General features: G+C 44.9%; 1 protein-coding gene across 2 annotated transcripts in view; it reads left to right on the top strand.

Annotated features, from left to right (window-relative positions):
* GALNT16 (polypeptide N-acetylgalactosaminyltransferase 16) overlaps positions 1-24,300 on the top strand; it is a 608,740-nt gene that overhangs the window by 403,312 nt on the left and 181,128 nt on the right. The gene's annotated exons all lie outside the window — the stretch shown is intronic.

Below are 24,300 nucleotides of genomic sequence, written 5' to 3'. Positions count from 1 at the left end.
CGAGCAGACTGGGTGCATGGAGCGGATAGGAGTGCATGGAACGGACTGGAGCGCATAGACTTACGTGACGTATATAGTACGGTTTGGAATGCAGAGAACGTTTGAAAGAGCATACAACTCATCATATCACACCACCACGCTTACTCTCGCCTTTACATCACCACTCAAATAGAACACAGGGATACTATGACACCATTCGGTATAACTGTTCTCATACCAACATCCGCCGCTCACTCCACATCATTCTAAGTAAACACTGCTGGTTACACCCCCCCAGCCAGGCGTTCTCCTCAGGCCTAACGCAGCCACATCCGATCTGGATAAATCCTACCAGAGCGAACACATACCTGATCTCTCTCCACCACACCTACTGCTATGAAGCAGCTATTACACAAATACCGCATGAGCTGCACACATACCCGATGCCCACAAGCACCTTTTGACTCCTTCTACTCTCTCTACTGACCTGAACTTCGGTTCCCAAGGGCGTTCAACCTACCAGCGCCTTCAGACCATACCAATGGTATATAAGGCGCCATATAAATGCAAAGTAACATAACGTAACATAAGCCACTGCTTCCCCATGCCTGATTACAATGTTCATCATCATAAGCAATGATTGCCTAAACCGGAACTGCCTGTTGTTCACCTGCCATTAATGTATATGAATAGGTGGACAATGTCCTCTGTGCCTTCCCACTAAGGATGATATTCTCTCATGTCGGTACAGCACTTCTAATGTGTGGCCAGGGCCCCTATGTCTGCCTGCCCTTCTGTTACTGCTTGTGCATGAGGCCCATGCCATTAGGGTATTGAGTTTGAACTTCTACTCTTCTACTTATTTGATTGAGGCTAGTGCCTCCCCTTGCCTTGCGTTACGCTTTCTGTCTCGCTATTGCCTGGTTCGTATTTGCTCGCTATATAATTGCCTGATGCTCTACGGCCAGCACCACTAATTTCTATGTGGCCTGAGCCCTCTGTGCCTCACCCCACCTCCAAGGATTTACCATGACCCATTTTGTCTAGGGAGAGCCCAATCCTGCATCGGTCTAGGCCCGAGTACCTTTCCTAAGCGTTAGGCCAACCATCCAGATATACAAACACATTTGCTATAACTACTTAGCATGTTTCCCTTGGTCACTAGGCAGCTCGTCTGCCTCCTGCTCCTTATGCTAAACAGTGCAATGTTATTTATGTCACCTCACTCACCTACCACTATGTACTCGTCTATACCCGGCAATAAATCATCTAGTAGTTCACCCCTAGATATAAACGACTCACATCCGACACTACCTACTTGCTTCCCCTGCCCTACTATTGACAGGAATTTAAAACTCAGAGCTAGATTAGCTAAAATCTATGAGTCTCTCGCCCGCTCTATGCCTACTATACAGAGACTAAGAACTACGACAGTCTGGACTCGCCTAACTACCCTAAAACCTAACCTACCTCAGAATTCCAACCCCAAACTTCCACACAGTCCCCCTAATCAGAGCAAACCTGAAACAATACAAGACCACCCTCCACTACAAATACTACAACCACCGCGAGTCCCCAGATCAAGGGAGCCCTGATCAACGCCAGATCGTTAGTAGCTCATGCAACAGAAATTGCAGACCTGATCCTCAAAGAAGACCTCAACCTCCTCGCTATCACGGAGACTTGGCTACATCCGGCAGCAGGCCCTATGCTCATGCTAGCTGTTCCAGATAACTATTCCATCTTGAGACAAGATAGACCCAACTCCATAGGAGGGGGCGTTGCTATTATCCACAAATGTATTCTTACCATGAGATTAGCAACCCCTATTAACGTCCTCTCATGCAAACTACTCTCTGTTAAAGTTCCACTTACTAATGCCTAAACCCTCAACTTCCACTTGATCTATCGCCCGCCAGACCCAATAGGCACATTTGATGAGGACATTAACATCATCTTATCCAGCAACCTTAAAAGTTCCACTCAAGTACTTACCCTTGGGGACTTTAATATGGGCTTCAATGACCCGAAAGACCAGTTTGCCAGTACCACGTTTAATACCCTTTCTGAATTAGGATTTACCCAAAGAAGTACAGAACCCACACATGCCAAAGGCACAATACTCGATTGGGTGGCCGACTACAACTGTCTAGCTAACATCACCACCATTTCACCTTTAGCCTGGACTGACAACCATCTGGTATCGTTCATGCTTTCTACTATCTGACCTCGAGAAATAAAAAGAGTATCACTGTGGAGAGACTTATCCCGAACTTACTCCCCACACTTAACACACTCCCTGACAACTCGGATCCTGAGACTTTGGTCGACGAATACAATAAAATGATGTCCACCTCGCTGGACCTAATCGCCCCCCTCAAACTCAGACCAAGTAAGCCCAAAACGCACTTGAACAAATGGTACACACCATTCCTTAAAAACTTAAGGCAGTAAAAAAGAAACTGCGAGGCCACCTGGAAAAAACTCCCTTCAGCAGCTAATAAACTCAAATTTACTAAACTCGCAGCCCTTTACAAAAAATAAATCTGCCTAGCACAACGAACCTCCTTCGACTCTTGTATATCCCGAGCCAAATCAAACATGAAGGAATTATTCTCCATCCTCAAAGAATTAGAGACCCCTTTAGCACCACCAGATACTTGTACTAAAGATAAAAATTGGTGCTCAGAAATCCAAAATGCCTTAGCTAACAACATTCCTACCCTACAAAACAAAATCTCCTGTAAAAAAGCCTCCTTGAATGACCCCCTCCCTTCCAAACTGACTGAGAAGCTTACTTTAATGGAAACCACCCGCTTTAACTTCTCCAAAGTCACCACACTTGAAGTAGAAAAAATCAATTTGTCACTGAAACCCTCCAACTGTCAGGGAGATCTGTGCCCTGCACAGCTCATTAAGGATGCTGCCCGAGACCTCTCCCCTTTCATCACAAAGCTAATCAATGCTTCCTTCTCCACCGGCTCTATCCCTACCAATTTAAAACAATCCTGCGTACTTCCACTACTAAAAAAAACCCACACTTGACCCAGCCACGCCTACAAACTATAGACCTATGACGACAGTACCATTTCTTCGAAAAATTTGGATAAGGTTGCCTACGTACAAATACAGAAGTACTTGGAAGAACATCACCTACTAGGAGCTAGACAATCAGGCTTCTGTCCTCAACGCCGGACTGTGACTGCTCTTATTGACCTTAAAACACAGATCGATGAGCTTAGAGACAATGGCCAAGCTGCCTTACTCCTCCTCCTAGACCTTTCTGCAGCTTTCAACCTGGTCGACCACTCTGTCCTATGTACCCACCTCAACACATCAGCTCATTTCTCTGTTGAGTCCATCACATGGATTAGATCATTCCTTAACGGCAGAACCATGAGGGTCTTTTCACCTACAGCAGCAGCAGACCCATACCTATCACCTGTGGTGTGCCACAGGGCTCTTGCGTCTCCCCTACACTGTACAATATATTTACCAAGCCCCTTTTCGATGATCTGGATCATCTCGGTATCACCTACACCAACTACGCAGATGATACCCAGATCCTCCTTCCGCTTTCTGGGGATTATGGTATGGATTTGGCCTTGGTGAATAGAGTGTACATCATCACCCAGGCATGTATGGCCACACATGGACTATGTCTGAATGATGATAAAACTGAACATATCATCCTGGGCACTACCTCTAGTTTAAAGAAATTAGGCCCTGTCTATTCTTCTTTCACTATCGATGGCAATAGCATCAAAGTAGGACAAGAGGTTAAAACGCTAGGCTTTTACCTGGACTCTAACTTCTCTTTCAACAGACAGGTGAACGCCCTGGCCTCTTCCACGGCTTCCACGTGTAAACTGATCCGTGCAGCCAAACCCTTTCTGTCCGACACTAGCTGCTTGACCCTCGCTAGAGCCCTCATATTGTCCCGCCTGGACTATTGCAATGCTCTTTATCTTGGGTCCTCCAAAGCCACCACTAGCAAATTACAAACTCTTCAGAATAACGCTCTTAGAGCGGCATTGGGCATCTCCAGAAGAGATCGTATCACATCACATAGCCAACATAATAACTGGCTCTCTATCAAAGACAACATTCTCCTAAAAACTGCGTCACTTACTCACAAATCTCTCAATAACGCTGCTCCGGTTTATTTGATCAACAGATTTCATAGACAGACCTCCCTGATACTCACAAGCACAGTTTGTAGAGACTGCCTTTTCTGTCCCCAACTTTAAACGTTCCACCATAGGGGGCAACAGCTTCCCAGTGAAAGCAGCTAAATTGTGGAATTCCTTACCGCCAACTCTCAGAATGGACTTGCCTTATCAAAACTTCCGATCTAAGGTTGTTTTATGGTTGAAAATGTAGGCCTTCAAACACATCCAGGTGTTAAGTCTTTCATATTCTTGCCATCTGTACATACTGTACCCACTTGTGTTTATCTGTATATATGTATATAATACTGCTATTACTATTACTGTGTGTAGGTATATATTTTTGTTGTTGTAACTAAGCTTTGCATATACATGTAACTGCTGCACCCTGTTACCTTAGGGTATGCTCGCGCATTACAAATAATAAAACAAACAAACAAGATGGCTTGAAAAGTATGCACACCATAGAAAGATACGCACACAAGTGTGCGTACCTTACTATGGTTTTACACACACCATAGGAAGGTACATACACAAGTGTGCATACCTTATTATAGGTTGTGTACTTTTCAAGCCATCTTACATATTTCTATGTTTATAAAAGATGGCTTGTAACGTACACAATTCAAGCCATCTTTTATAAAGCTTTGAGGACGGACAAAACTTGGTGTCTTTGTCCGTCGACAAAACTTTATAAAAGATGGCTTGAATTGTGTTATTTTCTACATATTTATATGTTTATAAAAGATTGCTTGAAAAGCACACATTTTAAGGCATCTATTATGAAGCTTTGCCAACGGACAAAGACCCCTCCGGGCTCATGATCCTTGCTCTGCTCAGAGCACATAGATCACGAGCCTGAGGCGTCTATGACCCTCGGCGAACCCGAGGGCTCCTTGATCTAATCAGAAGATTAGATCAAGGAGCCCCCAGTTTAGCCGAGGGTCAGTGACCTGGGGAAACAAAGGGACTATAACTTCCTCTTGTGACCCCTCACATGAGTGGTCTCAAGAGGAAGTTACAGTGACTGACAGAAGTGCCAGCCAGCCACAGCATTGCTAAAACTGCAACTTCCAGTTTCAGCAATGCTGTGGCTAGGTGGCACTTCTGCAAAACAGAAAGATGATGGCTGGAAGGTTTTGAATTAATCATAACCACGGGCAAAGCTCTGGGCAACCATCCTGACCATCGTGTTTCTGCCTGCCAAGCCATTAGAGAAGGGGAAAACCATATGCAAATCAGGCTTGGTCCTACCCCAAAAGGGGCTGTCCAGCCCAAACTGCTAGGTCACATCCCTTCTGCATGAGACCACAAGCATCCCCAGACATGTTTCAGCCTTTTTGGCCGTCATCAGTGAGGAGTAGCTTGGGTCTCTAGGCCCGGCAGACTCGGGACCCACGTCTGGGCATACCCGTCCCTCTCGGGGTGACTTTAGCAAAACAAAGGTGATGGCTGGAAGGTTTCGAATTAATCATAACCACGGGCAAAGCTCTGGGCAACCCTCCAGACCATCGTTTTTCAGCCTGCCAAGCCATTACAAAAGGGGAAAGACCATATGCAAATCAGGCTTGGCCCAGGAGGGGCTGAAGGGGCTCACAGAGTTCTTTCACCCCCTGGCCCCTGGTAAGTATGGGTGCAGATGGAAGCCACATCCTCAAGAACTTTGGAGCGGAGGGGGAGGAGGATGGGAGGCCGATAGTTGTATTGGCAGATGGGACGGGTATGCCCAGACGTGGGTCCCGTGCCTGCTGGGCCTAGAGTCCCAAGTTACTCCTCACTGATGAGGCCCAATAAGGCCGAAACATGTTTGGGGATGCTTGTGGTCTCGTGCAGAAGGGATGTGACCTAGCAGTTCGGGCTGGACTGCCCCTTTTGGGGTGGGGCCAAGCCTGATTTGCATATGGTCTTTCCCCTTCTGTAATGGCTTGGCAGGCGAAGAACAATGGTCTGGAGTGTTGCCCCGAGCAATACCAGAGTTTAAGATTCATTCTAAAGCTTCCAACCATCACCTCTTTGATTTTGCTGGGTGGCACTTCTGCCAGTCACACAGCTGTCTGACTTTAAAATGATGGGCACATTTCCCGTCGCTGCTATGGCAGGATAATGTGTCCTGGCATGGTGTGGTGGGAACGGGTGGCCCCGGCAGTGCCCTGGCTCAGCCCCACTTTTTGGAGACTGCCGGAGAAAAGCACTGCTAGCCCCCACACACGAATGGGCAAACTTCATATGCCCCTCGAGAGGCCCTCATCTGGCTAGGAGCCAAACCGCGAACATCTAATGATCACGCGTCCAGACTGCATTGTGCCCAGGTCTGTTGCGGCTTCCTTGTGTTTTTTGATTATTTTTTTTTCATCCCCAATATTTTTTTTTAAAATTGTCATCGTTTTAAAATTCTGAGCAGCAGCAAAATGCACAGCGAAACCTCAGGTGCTCTCCCATTACCCCCCCCCAACCCCCTCTAAAAAACATCCCCTTTCTCAAACTGACTATTTGTGCCATTTTTGTATTCTATATTGTAGTTCAATTGCATGGTTGTGAATGTTCTGCACTGTTAAATGTGTGTGGTCAATGTTCTGCAATGATGAGTGGGTACCACCCAGCATTCAGTTATCACAATGCAGGGTACCCCTTGTTTGACAGTAGAATCACATCTCTGCCAGTGTATTCACAATTTTACAATTCCAGTTTGTTTCCATTTTGTTTATTATCATGATATACACAATTCCAGTACACGCCCAGTTTTCAATTACACAATTCGAGTATACTCCCAGATTACTAACACAGTATTACACCACACTGGACACAGCCCCAGGGTGGTAGTGGTACACGACATAAATCAACATAACATAACGCACTCCTACGTCACTAATGTGTAACTCCAGTACACTCCCTGTTTGAATGACACAATTTAAGTACACTCCCAGATTACTGATGCGAAATCCCAGCAGACTCCTACGTCACTATTACATATATCCAGTACATTCCCTGCTTTGATTTACACAATTCGACTACACTCCCAGATTACTGACGCAGAATTCCACCACACTGGACACTTCCACTGGGTGGTAGCGGGGCACGGTATAAATCAACAAAACATAACACACTCCTATGCCACTAATGTATAACTCGAGTACACTCCCTGATTTGAGGACACTCCCAGATTACTGACGCAGACTCCCAGCACACTCCTACTTCACTATTACATATATCCAGTACACTCCATGTTTTGAATTACACAATTTCAGTACACTCCCAGATTACCGACGCGGAATTCCAGCACTCTCCTATGTCACTATTACATATTTCCAGTACACTCCCCAATTTGAATAATACAATTCGAGTACACTCCCAGATTACTGATGCAGAATCCCAGCACACTTCTGCGTCACCATTACATAATTCAAGTACAACCGTCTTCTAAGTATACTGCGATTTTACCAATCCCAGTTCCCAAAATCCCGATATATTCAATTTATAAAATGCCAGTGGTATATTCAGTTTTGCACACACAGAATATTCCCCCCCATTGTGATGTCCCTGTAAATGTAATGCGTGCACAATCCCAGTGTGTGTCCGGTTGGAAAACTCCAAGATAGAGGCACCGAGAACCCCCAAAGCAGTCCAAACCAGGAACGTCATTTGGGAGTCACCAGGGGTCGCCCCGGAGGTCTCCCTTGCTACCCCTAAAAATGGAAGCGCCTGGTCTGTGGCCAGTTCTTTGTTTTTGGAGTTGCTAACTTTCCTGTTCAGGCCTCTGAATAAAAACAGGGGGTTCTACAACTGTAACACTTAGAACAGTGACCCCAAATAAGAAAGAATAGGAATAACAAATAATTTGTGTTTCTGGAATTCTATACAATAATCGTTAGACTTACTAAAGGTTTAGTCTGTTCTTAAACACTTTAATTTCACAATGCAGACAAAAACGTCCAAAAAGCATTTAGAGTAGAATAAGCATCCATTTCAACCTATGCATTTTGCTTTTTGCAAGTTGAGGCTGTAGGCACGGGTAGACAAGCTCAGTGTCAAAGCGCTCGTCTTGGAAGCAGGGCGACGCAGAGCAACACAGGTTTGAATCCTGTATCCACGCTTGGAAACCTCTTAGTTATAATGCGCGGTATAAAAAAATATTCATAATTATTGCAGGTTTTTCTTCTGACATTGTCTCTGTTACTATCATCCCAAGACATTCCATACAGTTGTCCTCGGTCACTTTACAAAATCCTTGTTCCTAAAAGCTTGTGTATAGCGTAGAAATGTTTGACCATAACACATAAAGTGGCCCTTGATTTTATTGTGCCACAATTAATGCTTTGTTGTAATGTGTCTATCTTTCCCATCTCCCTGGCATGCTGTTCAGGATGTTTGTTTGCATGTATGAGGTAACGAGTGCCTAGAGTATGATATGCCGTGTGAGTGCACTGCTTTACCTACGCTACTCTGAATTCTTTAATACACAGTTATGAGCCCTCCCAATGGTATGTACTTTGCCAACCCCTGAAGCCTGTAAAGTAGATCCATGCGTCCTTGACATGTGGCCACCTTTGCACCAGACCTGCAGATGAACTGGCCTGCTGTTAAATCTCAGTTACCAGTTTAATGGTATCCACTACAGAGTGTAATTTTCTTTCTGACTTTGAGAACATACAGACATGTAATTGCTCATTTTACTATAGCTGGTAAAATCGCTATAGCCAGTAAAATAGCTCAGTGGGTTGAGTGATCGCTGCTGTAATGTGGGTTTGACCTGCAGGTTGCAATTTCAAATCCCGACAAGGACAACTCAGCCTTTCATCCTTCGTTGGTTGATAAATGAGTACCAAACATGGGTCGGGTATGTATATTTGTTCTATATAACGTGCATGCCGGTAAGTGCTATATAATAACTTATGATTTGGCCTTGGACGTCTGCTTGCATTCACAGTACTTTGGTAATATCGACCTATACACACTGATATTAACGATACATATGGTGATCCATTCTTGTATGAAATGTATATCACATTACAGTCATATTGTAACCATATTTTTCGTAGTGTACTTAGGAACAACTATGTGATGCCACTACCTGTTTTGTCAAGGGGTGAAAGGTCGTGTTCCATCACTTCCTGTGATGTGACTTCACGGTGGGGGTCAACTGACATCACTTCCTGTGATGTCATCAGAAGTCAAGGGCCATGTGATGTCACTTCCGCTACCCCTGGAATTTTGGTGAAATGACGTCTCTGGTCCCAACATCACAGAGGACAAGCTATTCCCGAAGGAACCTGCATTGTGCAGCTCAAACTGAGAAGAGACAACACCCGTCACCGCGCCCCAATGGGGCGTATAAACACTTATGATTGATTTATATGGCACTTTCGCCAAAGCGCTGTACATAGAACATATTTACATACAATTAACACTGTAAGTATGTCGCAAGTTTGTTTGAATCCCAACAACGCCGATATTTTTAGCCAAATTATAAACCTTCCAACCAATGCATGCCTGGCTTTATACGTATCGAGGGCAATTCTCTAAAGTCTTCTCCTATTTCCAATCCCTCCTGCACAAATGGAAAGCGCAGACTTAGGCCCTCGCTATCAATTCGGCAATGTGGAAAAAAAAAGTGGTGGTAACAGAGTTACTACTACTTTTACCGCATTGCCATGTTATGACCTCTGTCTGTTGTTGGAGGGCATACCTCCAGGACTTGGTTGGTGGCTTTTCCTCCAGAAAAATTGTGGAATTACCGCAGTCCGAATTACCACCTATGGTAAATGCTTATACACTGGGTAAAAAACCCATGTTTACCCTTTTTTAATACTTTCTATGTAGTCATGCTGTAAACATCTCATACAATTTCAACTCATAAGTAGGTGGTCTTTTAAAAACAGTGGTACCTTTTTTTACTGGTACCTCCTATGTCACAGGAAGTGTACTGACCCTGTCTCAGAAGCTTGAGGGGACACAATGGACCGGAAAAGCTGGCCTACTGTGGCCTTTGGGCCAGTGCCATGAGTTACCTGGTGAAGGACAAGGGTGGGATTCACAGAGGTGACCTCACAATCCATACCCGACCTAAACAATGGGGCATCGACCATGGGCCTCCTTACAAGTGTGGTAGTCTGGAAATAAGAGTGCGAGTCGCACCGTGCCAGCACTGTTCCCAGACCGCCACACTCCAACTCTGCCTTCCTGAGCCGTTGCACCTGGCAGGTCTGACTTGCCGGGCTTGATGGCCCTGGTAGGCAGAATTGTCATGGAAGCACCGTTAGCAACAGTGCCGGTGCTTCCATGTCCCCATTCCCATGGAGTCTTCAGGGACTCCATGGGAATGGGGACTTACACTTCCGCTGCCTGGTATCCCTGGGCTGCCTGGAATTGTAATGTCCCGTTGGCACCTGGATTTCAGGCAGCGGAAACAGTGTTAAAGGTTTGGCGGCAATCCGCCGATAGCACCAGCGGGTTACTGCCAAACTCATAATGAGGCCCCAGGAGTATGGTGGCATAGTAAGGATTCTTATGTCATCTCCCTAAGTCAGTTCCACAGTTCTACATGAGGCCAGAGTCAGGGGCCTTTAATGACAAAGTGGAGACTCAGAATGTGTGCTATGCGAGCAGAAGTACAGACAGTGTCCCTGCCACAGAGAACATATTACGACTGCATGTGCACTTGGAGAACAGGACAGCACTTTCCTGCTGGCTCCTGCTAACTGGCTTGCTTCCTTGTAGAGGAACATCGCACTGTAGACAAGCTGGAGGATGTTGTGGCTGCCAGTGTGCCATGAGGAGCAGATGCTGAGCCATGAACGGGAACCGTGACTTCCGCCTGGTTCCAAGATGGCCGCTGGGCCATTTGGAGCCACAAAGGGGCATCCAAAGTTGCCGGTTTATTCCAATTCCTTACTGGGGGTTATAAACCAGTCAGAGGGACTACAATAAACAGTGAGACAGCAAGAACAATACCATGCCTTATTAGAAGAACCTAAGCTACTGGCAGGCATGCAAAAGGACTTGCCAAACCAGAGTGAGGGTGGAAGTTACCCGGAGCAGGCAGAGAGGCATGTGTGGGGAGAGCAGAACGAGGAGAACCTTTAAGAGCCAGACCAATGACTTTTGCAATTTGCATTGGGCCGTATGCCTACCAGAGCTGAGTAGCCTGGGAGAGCAATGGGGCCCGGAAAGGCTAGGGGGCCTAAGAGCTGCACGCTCAGAGAGCTGAAAGGTCGGAGAGAGCGAAGAGGCTTGGATGTTAACGGGGCAGCATATCCCTAGAAGAGCTACATGGGCACCGTATTCACAGAGACGACGTGGACACTATGTTCATAAGGGCGAGTTTAGCGCTACAACACTAGATGTGACACGGACACTATATCTCACTATATCGAAAAGAGCGGTGCAAAGTTTCTCGTACCGTCGCACGAAGCCCGCACAAATCGAAAGAGGTGACAGAAGTTTCATCTGCTGCTGCATGAACCTACCACGAACCCAAAGGAGCGGTGCAAAGATTCTCATGCCGCTGTGCGAACCTAATACGAATGGAAACAAAAACTGTGCAAGGTTTATTGTGCCACTGCGCAAACGTAATGTGGATCGAAAAAAATCCATGTGAAGTTTCTCGTGCCAAAGGGCAAAACTAGTACGGGTAAACAAAAAAGGCCTGAACCTAGTTTCTTGTGTCACTGCGCGATCTAATACAGATTGGACAAAACTACATGAAGACCCGTTCAAAGTTTCTCGCTACACAAAACCAACATGCAACCGAAACACCATGCTCTGTGGGGAAACTGCACAAAACTGGATGAAATTTCAGTGATGGCGAAACGGAACGCTGATTTCACAGAACGGACGGAAGCAGAATCCAGTTCAAATTCTGCACTTTTCACTTCGCGGGCTGAAATCTCACCCACCACTATTCCTGAGCCCATGTTCTTCAAGATGTGATCTGGGTGCTAGGAGGTACAGTATCCCTGAGACTTTCTCAAGAAGAACGCGGTGCCCTCTTTTCCTGAGACTGTTTTGTAGGGTTTCAAGAAGCACGCATAGTGCTACCATCCCGCAACAAGGTAAAGGAAGTATACCGAGACCCACCGGGATCCCGTTATTCCTGAATGGAAGGGAAACCCTAAATGACCAAATATTATCCAATGACATATAGCAATAGTTTATGGCTTAGATTGCTTCGAGGAGCACCCCTTTCAGTCGCAGAGAACCTAAAAGCATTGATCTCATTCCCTATCCTGAGACGAGTAATCGCTTTGAAATATAGGTTAAATGGATGTGTCCTGTTGCTCTGCCACACACCATGTGGTGGGATATGACTTGACGCACCGTGGGATATCTTATGATTTGCGTTGCATACATGTCTTTCCATAGAGTGGGCAATTGTGCTTTCGGAGAAGTGAGAAGGGTGTCAGGATGCCCAATGGGATCAACAGACAAGACACGGGTATATTTCAAGGGTTTTATTAAAACAATACATTGTTGCCCAGGGCGACAGAGACTGAAAAGGGTACAACTACAACTGCCACATGTGATGTTCATCTGGGAGCTATGGATTGAGGGCCAAGAGTGGGAGGTCAAGGGTTTTTCCCCCTCACAGAAGGCTGTAGTTGCGCGATTGCTTGAGGTGGTTCTGATACCTCTACTCAGACCTCTTCACCACCGTCCACCTCCTGATATTACATGCCACCTTTCTGCGGTTCCCAACCACATCTGTCAATCCCCCTACCTCCATTTTAAATTCAACAAATTCCTCCTTCAACTTGTCAACCTCCCCAACCGCCTCCTGACCTCCTTCACTATGCCAACCTCACCTGACAATATTCCCTCCTCCTCCTCAAATTCTCCAGCCTCCTCTAGCAACTCTCCTCCCTCCTCTGATATGAAGCATGCAGAATACCATGAAGAGGAGGAGGTGGTACATTCCCCTTCTGCCCCTTCTGAAAGCAGAAAGATTTTGCAGGTCATTTGAAACAGATGATTCTCTTAACACAGTTAAATCTATCAGGACAGAGTTTAGAAAAGCACATTTTGAAGCTGCAAATGTTTTTCTTTATTATCCATTTTGAAAGCAGCTAATGCACCAAGAACAATATTTCGAATGTTCGAACCACAAGCAACCCTTTCCTTATAGCATCCCATTCCCCTTAATCGTCAGGATCATTGTTTATCAATGAATGACTATTATATTTCTAAAATCTCAGACTTTAAGTCATCCATTGCACTGCAAAAATCTACTACCATCAAAACGGGAGACGTTTCATTGGACTGCTTTGAGGCAGCTCATCAAGTCACTAGTTGGGAGTTTGATTTGCACCCTCTGTCCCCAGAAGAAATTAGGTTTAATAAAATATCTATTTCCTACTTCTCATTCAGAAGATTACCCCCGCACCTCAGCCCTCTCACCTAGAACCTAGACATTTCTAAAACTCTGGAACACATAGTTACCACTCCGCGCCAAAACTTTATCATAACAAATTCTATTCTAGGCACTTTCCTGTCCAGATATCAAACTGGAACTGCTCTCATATCAGTATGGGATGAAATTCTAGAAGGTGCGGGGACCGGAGATATGACTATCTTAGTACTGCTAGTCCTGTCTGCATCCTCTGATATGATAAGCTGCTCTCACATCTGGAAATCTCTGCAAAGATTTCAACGCATTATTCTTTTTTGGAAGAAAGAACAAAGCAAGTCAATCCTGGCCCGTTCCAGTTTCATCATCAAAAAGTAATATGTGGAGTCCCACAGGGTTTTCACCTTTCTCCTCTTATTTTTAATATCTATGTAATGCCATTATTTGACATTTTTCAGATGTTCGGACTGTGGAACCATTCAAATGCGGATTATACCCACGTTTTCATCCGAATTGACAACTCGAGCTTTGTTATGACCAATTTAGTAGATTGTTTAAGGGAAGTTGAATGCTTGATGTTAGACAATTCTCTGCAAGTTAATCCGAGCATACAGAAGGTCTTCTCTTTGGCCCTAAAAGTAAAACTACGATCGTCTCCAAGATGTGTCCTTTCCCTACATTATGCAATGTACCTACTAGTAGGTCTCTAAAGTGAAATGTCTAACATTTTATTTTCAGCATAATCTGGATAAATCAATCATCTTTTCAAAGTATTTTTTTTAAAGTTGAAATTGCTTAGAAGAGTGTCTTCTTATATTGATAATGTGCTATAACTTATGATTGTTGCTGCCCTTATCAATTCCGAACCAGATTACTGTAGCCCTTGCAGCTTGCCATTAGTTAGCCCGACTACAAAATGTTCAGAACCAGGCAGTCAAGTGGATTTTCAGCCTTCAGAGAAAGGATTCAGTTTCCCCTGGTGGCAATGTTTACATTGGCTTCCAGTAAACAGTTGAGTACTTTTAAAAACGTTGTACTAATGTACATGGTCTTGTCCCAAAATACTTACAAAATAAGATCCAATCATACAATCCTCCTTGACATCTACGGTCATCCTAACCATTTTAGTTGACCATCCTTCGATCTAATTTTAAATCTAGGAGTGACTAGATTTGCTATCTCTGGGCTGAACCTCTGGAACTCCCTTCCATGCTCTATTCTGAGCACAGATTATTTTTGTTTACAATACCGCAAAGCTTTTAAGACAAAGCTTTCTGTTAACTCTCATGTGTCGATGGCTCTGTGCTAACCGCTGCAATCCCGGCGCCTTGACACAGTTTAGTCTGCATGTGGCACTGTGGCGGCGTTGTCCCTAAGAAATCTCTCAAATGAAATAGTTATCCTCCACCCTCCTCCTTCTCTCCAGATGGTATTGCCTCTTCCAACCCGTTCTTCTCTCCAAGCGTCCACAACTCTCTTAATGTTATTCCTTGCTTCAATCCTTTTCTCCCTCCAACCACCAACTCATTTTCCCCCTCCTTCACCCTTCTAAGAGGTTCACAGTTCTCCACCCACTCTGCTTCTTGTCTCTGCTACAAACTGCTACTTCCTCTTGTTCACCAACATCTCTGCACATCGTCTATCCTCCACTCCAACAGCCCACCACCTAATTGCACTGTGAGATTTTTTTTTACTGTCCTAACCCATCCCCTGGGCTGGCTTATAGTGTAACAGGCTGCAGCTGTGACTGCCTGGGAGGACTCTGTTCAGATTGAATGCTTGTACGTCCTTCCTGTGCCTGCTTTTGGGGGGGGGGGGCGGATCTCTCATAGACAAAGGCTATATGAGGTGGGGTTGGCATCTTGAATTTCTTTACAGTGCCTGACCTTCCCCTGTCTGCCTGATGGGCAGGGATGGACTGGCCTATAGAGAACTCTGGAGATTACTGGGTAGGCTTCTGCACCCTGGCCACGGGTGGACTGGCCTATAGGGAACTCTGGAGATTTCCGGGTAGGCCTTTGCCCCCTGGGCCTCTTTGGTGTGGTAATTTCCAAATGTTCTCATAGGAAAAGGGTTGAGCGTACTGAAAATGTATAAAATGGGACCACTTTGAAAAATATTTCCAGGGCCTCTTTTGGTTCCCAGTCCACCGCTGCTAATGGCCAACACCTGCTGCAAACACAGTAAGTTCTGGCTTTGTACTTTATTCACTAGGCTACCCAGGCCATCCTTCCTGTCTTTGGAGATTGGTGGGGGCTGTGTTGGTTATAGGGTTACCAGTGTTTCGGTCTTATCCTGCAGCTGATCAGACTGGATGCTACAAACTCCTCGAGAGTGAGAGGCTGCAGTTTCGTTTGCCCTCCCTCCTCTGAAGGGGGTGTCTGTTCCCTTGTGCTATGTTCCCTAGTTTTGGAAATCACCTCTGTGGGTTGGCCTGGTCTGGGTTTTCATTGAGTAACCCAGAGGGATTCTGGGAGTTGTGGTCCTTCTCTTCCTGTTCTCTGGAAATACCCTAGGTGACCTGCATTGAGGAAGTATTCCCTGGTGTTCCATTGGCACTCTGGGGCTTTTCGGAGCATTTGTCCATGGGGATCTCTTTGCAGCACCCTTAGTTGCATTAACTGTATCCAGTCCAGGTTTTGATTTTGATCCACTGGGGGATTATGGGAGTGGTAGTGTGCTATTCTTTTCTGGGTGGGAATCTTTTATGTGGCTGCTTGCTATTAGAAGAGCCATGTGGTTATCGCCTGCTATGAGGAGGGGTGGTGTGGAGGTGACCCAAAGGGTTTTGGGATCACACCCCTAGCCATCCCCCAATCCCAGCAGCGGACCTCATCACAAGGGCAAATTTGTGATTCAAACGCCACAGCAATTTGGGCAGGGGTCTGTAACATTTGGCCCTCCAGATGTTTTGACAACAACTTCCATGAGCCTCAACCAGCATTGCCAATGATGAGGGATCATGGGAGTCATAGTCCAAAATATCTGGAGACCCGGAGATTGTAGATCTGTGAACTAAGGACTTGCTGTTTACTTTGATGGCAACATGTATTTGTCTATAGACCTAACCACCAAGTGGCCCTATGTCATGAGTGACACCTTCAGCCAGTCCAGACTTTTCTCCACAACACTTTGCCTTCATTTCAATGTGAGGAATTCCACTTACTGTAAAAAGTTGGGACATCTCAGGCAAGGCTTCAAGTCAGAAAGACTTCAAACCCAAGCCAATACAGAAGACACGTTTCAATCAACGCACACATTATGTAGGATGCCTTTTGAAGTATTAAACGAATACCCAGGAAATTGGTTAATGAAAAAAAAATTGCCAGAATAGTCCATGTTGGTACATTTATAGAGGAATGGTTCATTTTTGGCAAAACTGCAAGCAACTAACGGAAGTGTTATTTTTGACCAGCACCATGGTACGAGCACGCATATTTTAATGATCAAACTAAAAGGCACCTTCTTCAGAAATGACAATGAGGGCCTGATTCAGAGGTCCGCGTAAAAATAGAAATGTGTTGTTCCAAGCCGGCACAACACATTTCTTAAATGCACCACATTCGGACAAGGAAAGAATGTGGTGCAGGGAGATGAAAGCCTCATTTTAGCATGTGCCTGATTTATGGCCTGATTACGCCCTAGCAGCCGTGAGCAATGGAGGGGATTCTCCTCCAGCAGCACTGGTTTAGCACGTCAATAAAAGGAGTTAAAATGTGGCACCTGGGAGGTGCTGTTAACCTCCACTGCACATTTTTCCCCTTTATAAATATAGAATTTCTTAGACTGCAGCACCACTTTTCTAGTTTAATGAAAGTTTAAGAAAATATTCTGAAATTGTAAAACTGTCAGTCTTTAAAGAAATGCTTGCAATGCCGCTCGAGCACATGTTTCGGCCACAACTAGAGATTTTAGCTTCTTTTGCTGCTGGAAAGTACGCCATCGTCCCTCCAATACTTCCAGCCACTTCAGAATGGTGGTGCTGGAAACTGAAGGTGAGAATGTCGTATTTCCACACACTTTTGATCATGAGCTCAGAGTTGGCCCCTGAGTGCAGCGCTGTGAACTTGCAAATAGTCCAGCGACACAACTTCCGCTCTCTGCTCTTTGATGGGAATTGCAATTTTAAGCACCTCCCTAGCCTCCAATTAAGTCTATATTCCGGATTCCTCCATTAATTTAAATAGCAAGAGTCCAATTAGTTTTTGCGGTACGGGAACAACAAGAACCACAAAGGGACGTGCACAGGTCTGGCATGAATAGGTTGAAGAAAAGCATGTATCTAACCACCAGCATTATGCAAAGGTGGTTAATCATAGGAAAAACAGTATCGTCTTAGGAGTTTGAATATAATAAAATGAGTAATAAAATGCATGAAGCGTGACGATTCAAAAAACAAAGCCGCTTAATTTGCATGGACACTGTAAACTTGTTTCAGGATATTGACATACAGAAAACAATGAGCATATTTTAATTATATTTTTTATTTTTTTATTTAATGCATTTATATGTAGCGGCCAGACCCGGAGATATCTGAGGATTTATAGTAGCATTGCCGAGTGATGGCTGATATGCATATGTTCAGTTCTCAAAGTACACTTTAAACTAGAGGTCTCTGATTCTAGCTCTCCATAGCTGCAACCACACCAGGTTTTTGGGATAACCTCAATCTGTTTAAATAGCTCCCATTTGGGTTTGCAGTTTTCAAATGTATTTTGTGGGGATATCCTGAAATCATGGACTGGATTAGCTCTTGAGGGTTGGATTTGGAGACCCCCTCGCATCAGATTTTTATATGTGTTCATAAGTACTTGGGTCGGTGCTCGAGGTTTCTAAAAGTAGAGAGAGCAGGGGTAGAACGGTTCCATACCACTCTGCCCCTAGGATGTGTTCTTACAATGTCCTACATAATAAGGCAAAAGTAGAGAGCGCAGGGGTAGAACTGTTCCTTACCACTCTGCCCCTAGGATGTGTTCTTACAATGTCCTACACAATAAGGCAAAAGTAGAGAGCCCAGGGGTAGAACTGTTCCTTACCACTCTGCCTCTAGGATGTTTACGTCATCTTACCCTACACAATAAGGCAAAAGTAGAGAGTGCAGGGATAGAACTGTTCCATACTGTTGCGAGGCAGATGAATATGTCATCCATAGCTTCTGCCCCTCTCCTCGCATCAATACCGCAAAGGTGAGTGGCGTTACTCACTGAGAAAGCCGCTCCGCCCTTATCCCCCGCAGGTACAGCACGGTATGCAAACAATGTGAGCTGAAGATGGCAAAAGCATTCAAACTAACATTGAAACAGTAGAAACACATGCACTAGACACTAACCAAATATGCCCTGCACATGAAGAACATGAACAAGAGGTAATATATGCATTTAGACGTGAAGACATTTAACATAGCATCCACAGACCTGAAGAACACTAACATGATCAATGTATAAGATGAATGCAATATGAACGGCACGCAAATATAGAGTTCACAAGCTGGGATGATATTATGAAGAATAATAATAACAATAATAGCAATAGGCACTGTGGTGTGCTGGAGAAAGGAGTCGGACAAAGGGTGGCATGTTTGCACAGTCTTTATTTAAATAATAATGAAAAAAGTCTGATCTTCCCCTCTATCTAAAGGGCTTTCCCTACCTAACTAAAGAAGAACTTGGGTGCTCGTCATCAGGGTGGTTGTCTAACTCAAAGTGGCCGTCCACGACCAAACCAATCTACTCTAGCCCTACCAATAACAAACGGCATTCACATAAACGGCTCCAGGAGAATGACTCCCTTCTGCTGCTCCCACAGTTCAACAACTGTTAGTCTCCTGGTCGACCTGGTCAGCCTCCAAGAGGCTGTGTAGGAACCTTTGGCCTCAGTTTCTGGTTCAACAATTCAGGTGAAATAACCAGGAGAATGAATCCCTTCTCCTGGTCCAGTTGGTTAAACCGTTGGTTAACTTTGGATAGTTTCCTATCAACCTTTGTACTTCTTTCCAGGCTTCTCTTAGGGCATTTCAAAACACTGTTTCCAATACAAAGTTATTCCTCTTCTTTCTCTCCCTTCCTCTTGTCGGTGAGAACAAGGGCAACTGTTCCCATAGTGCCCTTGCTCTCTTCTAACACTCTGACAAAGGAGATTATTCTCCAAACACTCTCTAGCCTGAATGTCTCTTTTGATGATCGAGGGTTGAGGGAGAGTACTCCCGATATGTTCTTCTATTTCAGTCTCTTTGACACAAATGAGACGAGGAAGATCACTAGTGATGTACTCGTCACACTTGATGCTTCTATCGCAACTCTGGAGACGAGGGAGATTACTCTAGAGACTATCTTTCCTTTCAATACTCTAGATACAATTACTAAGAAGAGGGAGATGACTCCCAGTATCTTCTTCCCATTTGAGACTTCCAAAATAATTACTGAGATGAGGGAGATTACTCCTGAGGCTTTCTTTAGATTACTCCCAATGCCTTCTTTATATTCAGTGTTTTTGACGCAGTAACTGAGATGAGGGAGATTACTTCTGATGTCTTTTTTAAAATCAGCACCCTTCCCCTATCTGCTACCGGTTCTCCTGTGACTCTCGTTACCTCTTCTATGTTGGAGCCACGTCGCAGTTTCCTTCTAGGCTGTTGGGTCGGCACGTTCCTAAGGAGCGTTCTCTCTGCTTCCCGTTCTGTGGCCCAGTGCTGCGCTTTGGCTCCTTGCAGTCCCCAGCCAGATGGTGTCCGTGCAGTTAATGAACTACTCGGTCCACCTCCTTGAGGCCACGCCAACCGTCAGTCGGTTCCAGTTTCCAGTCAGGCCTACTCTGGATCAGCATGAAAACGACTTCTGCTCTCAGCGTCCTCCCAACTGGAGGTTTGCTCCCTGACGCAGCATCTTGCTCCCAGGTTTGAACTTCTGGGTTCTGCCAGGCTTCATGCCTGCTTTGCTTGCTACACCAGCTTCTTCCCCCATCTCTGGGTCCTTACGCTATTTTTATTTCCTTCAGCTGGTTCCTCCTCAGCGGAGTGCCACGGTCCTTTCTTTCCATGGGGTATTATAAAAGAGGGTCCTCTTCCATCCCCTCCAGCTTTCTGACATCTGTGGACTCTGACTCTGGGATAAGGACAAAGGAACAGACACCCGGGTTCAAGTTCACAGTCCTCTTTTAATACAGGTTCAAAAAGACATACTGGAAGGCACACAGAGCTGCTTCCAACAGCTTGCCTTTTATAGGCCTTTTTCAATGATGCAATACTTTCATGCAAATTCAAGATACATTTCTAATTGGTTCTCTTGACCAGAAATAAATCCCTTCTTGTCTCTGATTGGGTGGCTTATCTGTCACTCAAAAAGCCCACATTAGCTAATTTTGGCAAGCACTGGCTGACTAGACTGCTAAGCTTATTTTAGACTCAGCCGAACACCATTAGACATCCTTTTAATGCCTGCCAAGAACCAGCTCTTATCAGCTTCTCAAGGTCCTGGCATCTCGTACTGTGAAAAACTGCATGAGCTCATTTTAATTGTTGCCAAGTAAGCCACTGTTCTGTCTAGTTGGTAGCTTTCCCATGCCTTTATTTTATTTACTATCAATCATGTCTACTTTCTATGCCAACATTTCTAAATATACCATCCCAGACGTACTTACACCATCAGCATGATACAGGCTTTTTGACATGTGGACCCACAGCCATTTTGTATTTGGCATCCATTTTAGAAATATGTGTCTGTTCAGCCCTGCTACTAAAAGGTGAGTCAATTTACCTTTGAGCATAACTCCTTTTCTATCTAGTTTCCTCAATATATTTGTATATATTCATGATATGTAAGTAATGCTGCAGACACCCTCCACTTCTTAGGTCATTCTGACCCTAAAAATATGTCACCTCACATGCACTCTATCTTCAAAAAACACTATTATTCTGATGTTTGCAATACTGGAATCATTGATCCACCTATCATGTTATCTGTACTCAGTTTGAGGGGAGTGGTTTGGTACCCTCATATACTATTCTTCATGCCTCCTTGAGGCTATTGCTTTCCAGTGCCTTTGGTATTTGGCAAAGGAGTAGTCTGTATAACTCCATTAATCTTCTTATTCACAGTTCCTGGAAGATGACTTGGGAGCAGACTGTTCATTTTAGTCTTCCTGGTCTTGTAGGTATCAATATTTACAGGAAGAAAGGAAGGGGTCTTGTAGGTATCAATATTTACAGGAAGAAAGGAAGGAGTATTACAATTGCACACAGTAGTGTCTTCAGAGTGTTTCTCAGTAGAGTTTATAGATTTCATGGACTCCAGGGCAAGAGGTTTAGGGAGTTCCATTACGGAATGGGAGTCCTTGTCCCCAGGAGGGAAGTCTCTCTCTGTGAGGTCCCACTTTCCGCCACCCATAAGGGGAATGGTGCATAATAGGCTCAACTCTGTAGCCTCACAGGGAAGGGTTCTCCTCTAGGGAGAAGTGACATGATCCCATGAATCGTCACAGTACACTGGGCCTATACTGGAGTTAGTCAAACTTTAAATGGCATTCTCCCAAAAAACAAAAAAACAAAACAACAAGGCTGAAAATAACGAGTTAATAAGGTCAAATTTTTGTGGGATTTTGGGACACTTTTTGAATAAATAGATAGGAGTGGGGTAAGGGTATACATTAAGTTGGGGTAAGTGGTGAGTGGGATGTGGGGGAGACCCCCTGAAATTAGAAAATAATGCATTTATTTCAGAATTCGACAATTTGTTATTTTTGGCCTCATTACTTTGCTATTTTAACATATAACCACTTCAAATATACTGGCAATGTGCACTTCAGAATGTCACACTGGGAATTTCTTGGAATTGCCCAAAGGGAGTGTACCAGGATTGTTGAACTGTGAGCCTACTAGGTTAATGATACTGGGATTGCCATATTGGAAATATACTGGGTTTATGCAGGTTGCAGTGATACTGTGGTTTTTCACACTCGAGTTGGGTAATCTGGCAATAAATACTGAGATGGTCAAACTGGGAATATGCTGTAGGTGGCAAACTGGGGGTACACTGGGATTTTCAGACTGTGGAATATGAGGACCAGGCAAATATATTGGAATGTTCCAAACAGCATGTCTACAAGAATTGTTAAACAGTAATCTGGGAATATGGTGGTATTATACAATAGCACTGTTAAATCAGAATTCCTATTTTGGGGGTTTTGGGGCCACTTATTAGGGCCCCTCAGCTGTTTGTTTTGTCCATGGTGTTTTTTGGATCGTTGACTTATTTTGGTGGCCACGAGGCCTTCTCCTGAAGTCCCTCTGCCATTACAACCCTTGGTATTGGGTCGCCCCTAAGGCAGCTAGTGCCAGGATGATTTTATCCCCTCTAAAGAGGTTTTAAGGAGTAGGTTGGTGGTGCTTAGGCTATGATTTTGACCTCGCCAAGGGTACATGCCATTTTACTGCATTGGTAGCCCAATGTACCTTTTTGGAAGCCTCTGAGGCACCAGTGCACGTTGTTCAAACCTGCTCTCTGCGATTTTGTAGAATAGGGCTTCCTTTGTTCAGGGTTACTACAAGGTGGACTTAAAATGGCAGTTCTGGCCATGTGGCAGCCTTCATATTGGTCCTGACTGGTTTAGGCCAGTATAGGTTCCTGTCATCACCCTCATACTTCCTGTGAGCGCGGCTTTCACTAAGTGGCAGTTTCAGTGACCAGCCAGAATTCCTGATCATCTGACGCTTTGCCCACAGCCCCCTTTAGTGATTGGCTGATTGGTATTTGGACAGCCCCCTTTGTGCAGGGGTATGTAGTTTCTGCCCTGTCCGTATTCTCAGACTTAACATACTGGATTTATGCTGGGATTGTCAGGCAGAATTGTGCAAGCTAGCAGTAAACTGGGGTTGTCAAAGTGGAACGTACCATGTTCACCTAAAAGGAATTGCATGAGTCCCAAAAGGCTATCCGGTAATAATGTCCCCATCCATAATGTCCCCATCCATAATGTCCCCATCCATAATGTCCCCATCCATAATGGCCCAATCCATAATGTTGCCGGCAAAAGCCATTGGTGACATTAATATGGTGACGGGTTGCGGGGATGTCCCCTGCTTCCCAAATGTGGGGGTTGCTGGGGTGTTCCCCGCACGTTCAATGTAATAATGTCTTCGCAAAAAACAGCGACATTTTTGTCAGGAGACATTTTTGCAGGGACATTATTACATGGAACCCCCAAAAGTAGGTCTATACCAGGATTGTGTAAACTGCTAAGTAAAACAAGGATTCTACTTCCATGGTCAGACTGGAAATAGAACAGGATTGTAAAAATGAAATATAATTGGGTTGTTACACTGAAGTTACTAAAACTGGGTGTATATTGGGTTTGCCAATCGTGTGTCCACCGGGACTGTGCAAACTGGCAGTATAGTGGGGTTGTCGAAGTTAGTTTGGACTTCTTCTGGTAGCAGCAGCACCATGACCAGACTGGCACCTGCCTTTGTGCTGGTGCAATGGAAGGATCTGCTTAAACCTTAGGACTGGTGCAACCTCCAAGGCTAACACTGGCACGAATATTGGTATTGCACCAGGGCTAAGACAAGCCAAACATAAACATTGTGCCGAGGCAATAACCAGCAATGCACATGCAGTGGCCCCATTTGTGCTTTCTCGTAGCTAGCAAAAAGGGGATATGGGTTGTTTGATCTAAAAACTTGACCTACTGCCCATTTGATCATTTTTTTTTACCTCATTATTTTTTTCCTACTGCAGAGCGAGACCCCCCACAACTGCCCCTAATGCGGGGGGGGGAGACCCCCACCCACCCCAGCCTCCACCCACCTCACCCCACAAC

Source organism: Ambystoma mexicanum, chromosome 14 (genome assembly GCF_040938575.1).
Source record: "Ambystoma mexicanum isolate Mex_15411 chromosome 14, UKY_AmexF1_1, whole genome shotgun sequence".
Lineage (NCBI taxonomy): Eukaryota > Metazoa > Chordata > Amphibia > Caudata > Ambystomatidae > Ambystoma > Ambystoma mexicanum.
This window is presented reverse-complemented; position numbering and strand designations above follow the sequence as displayed.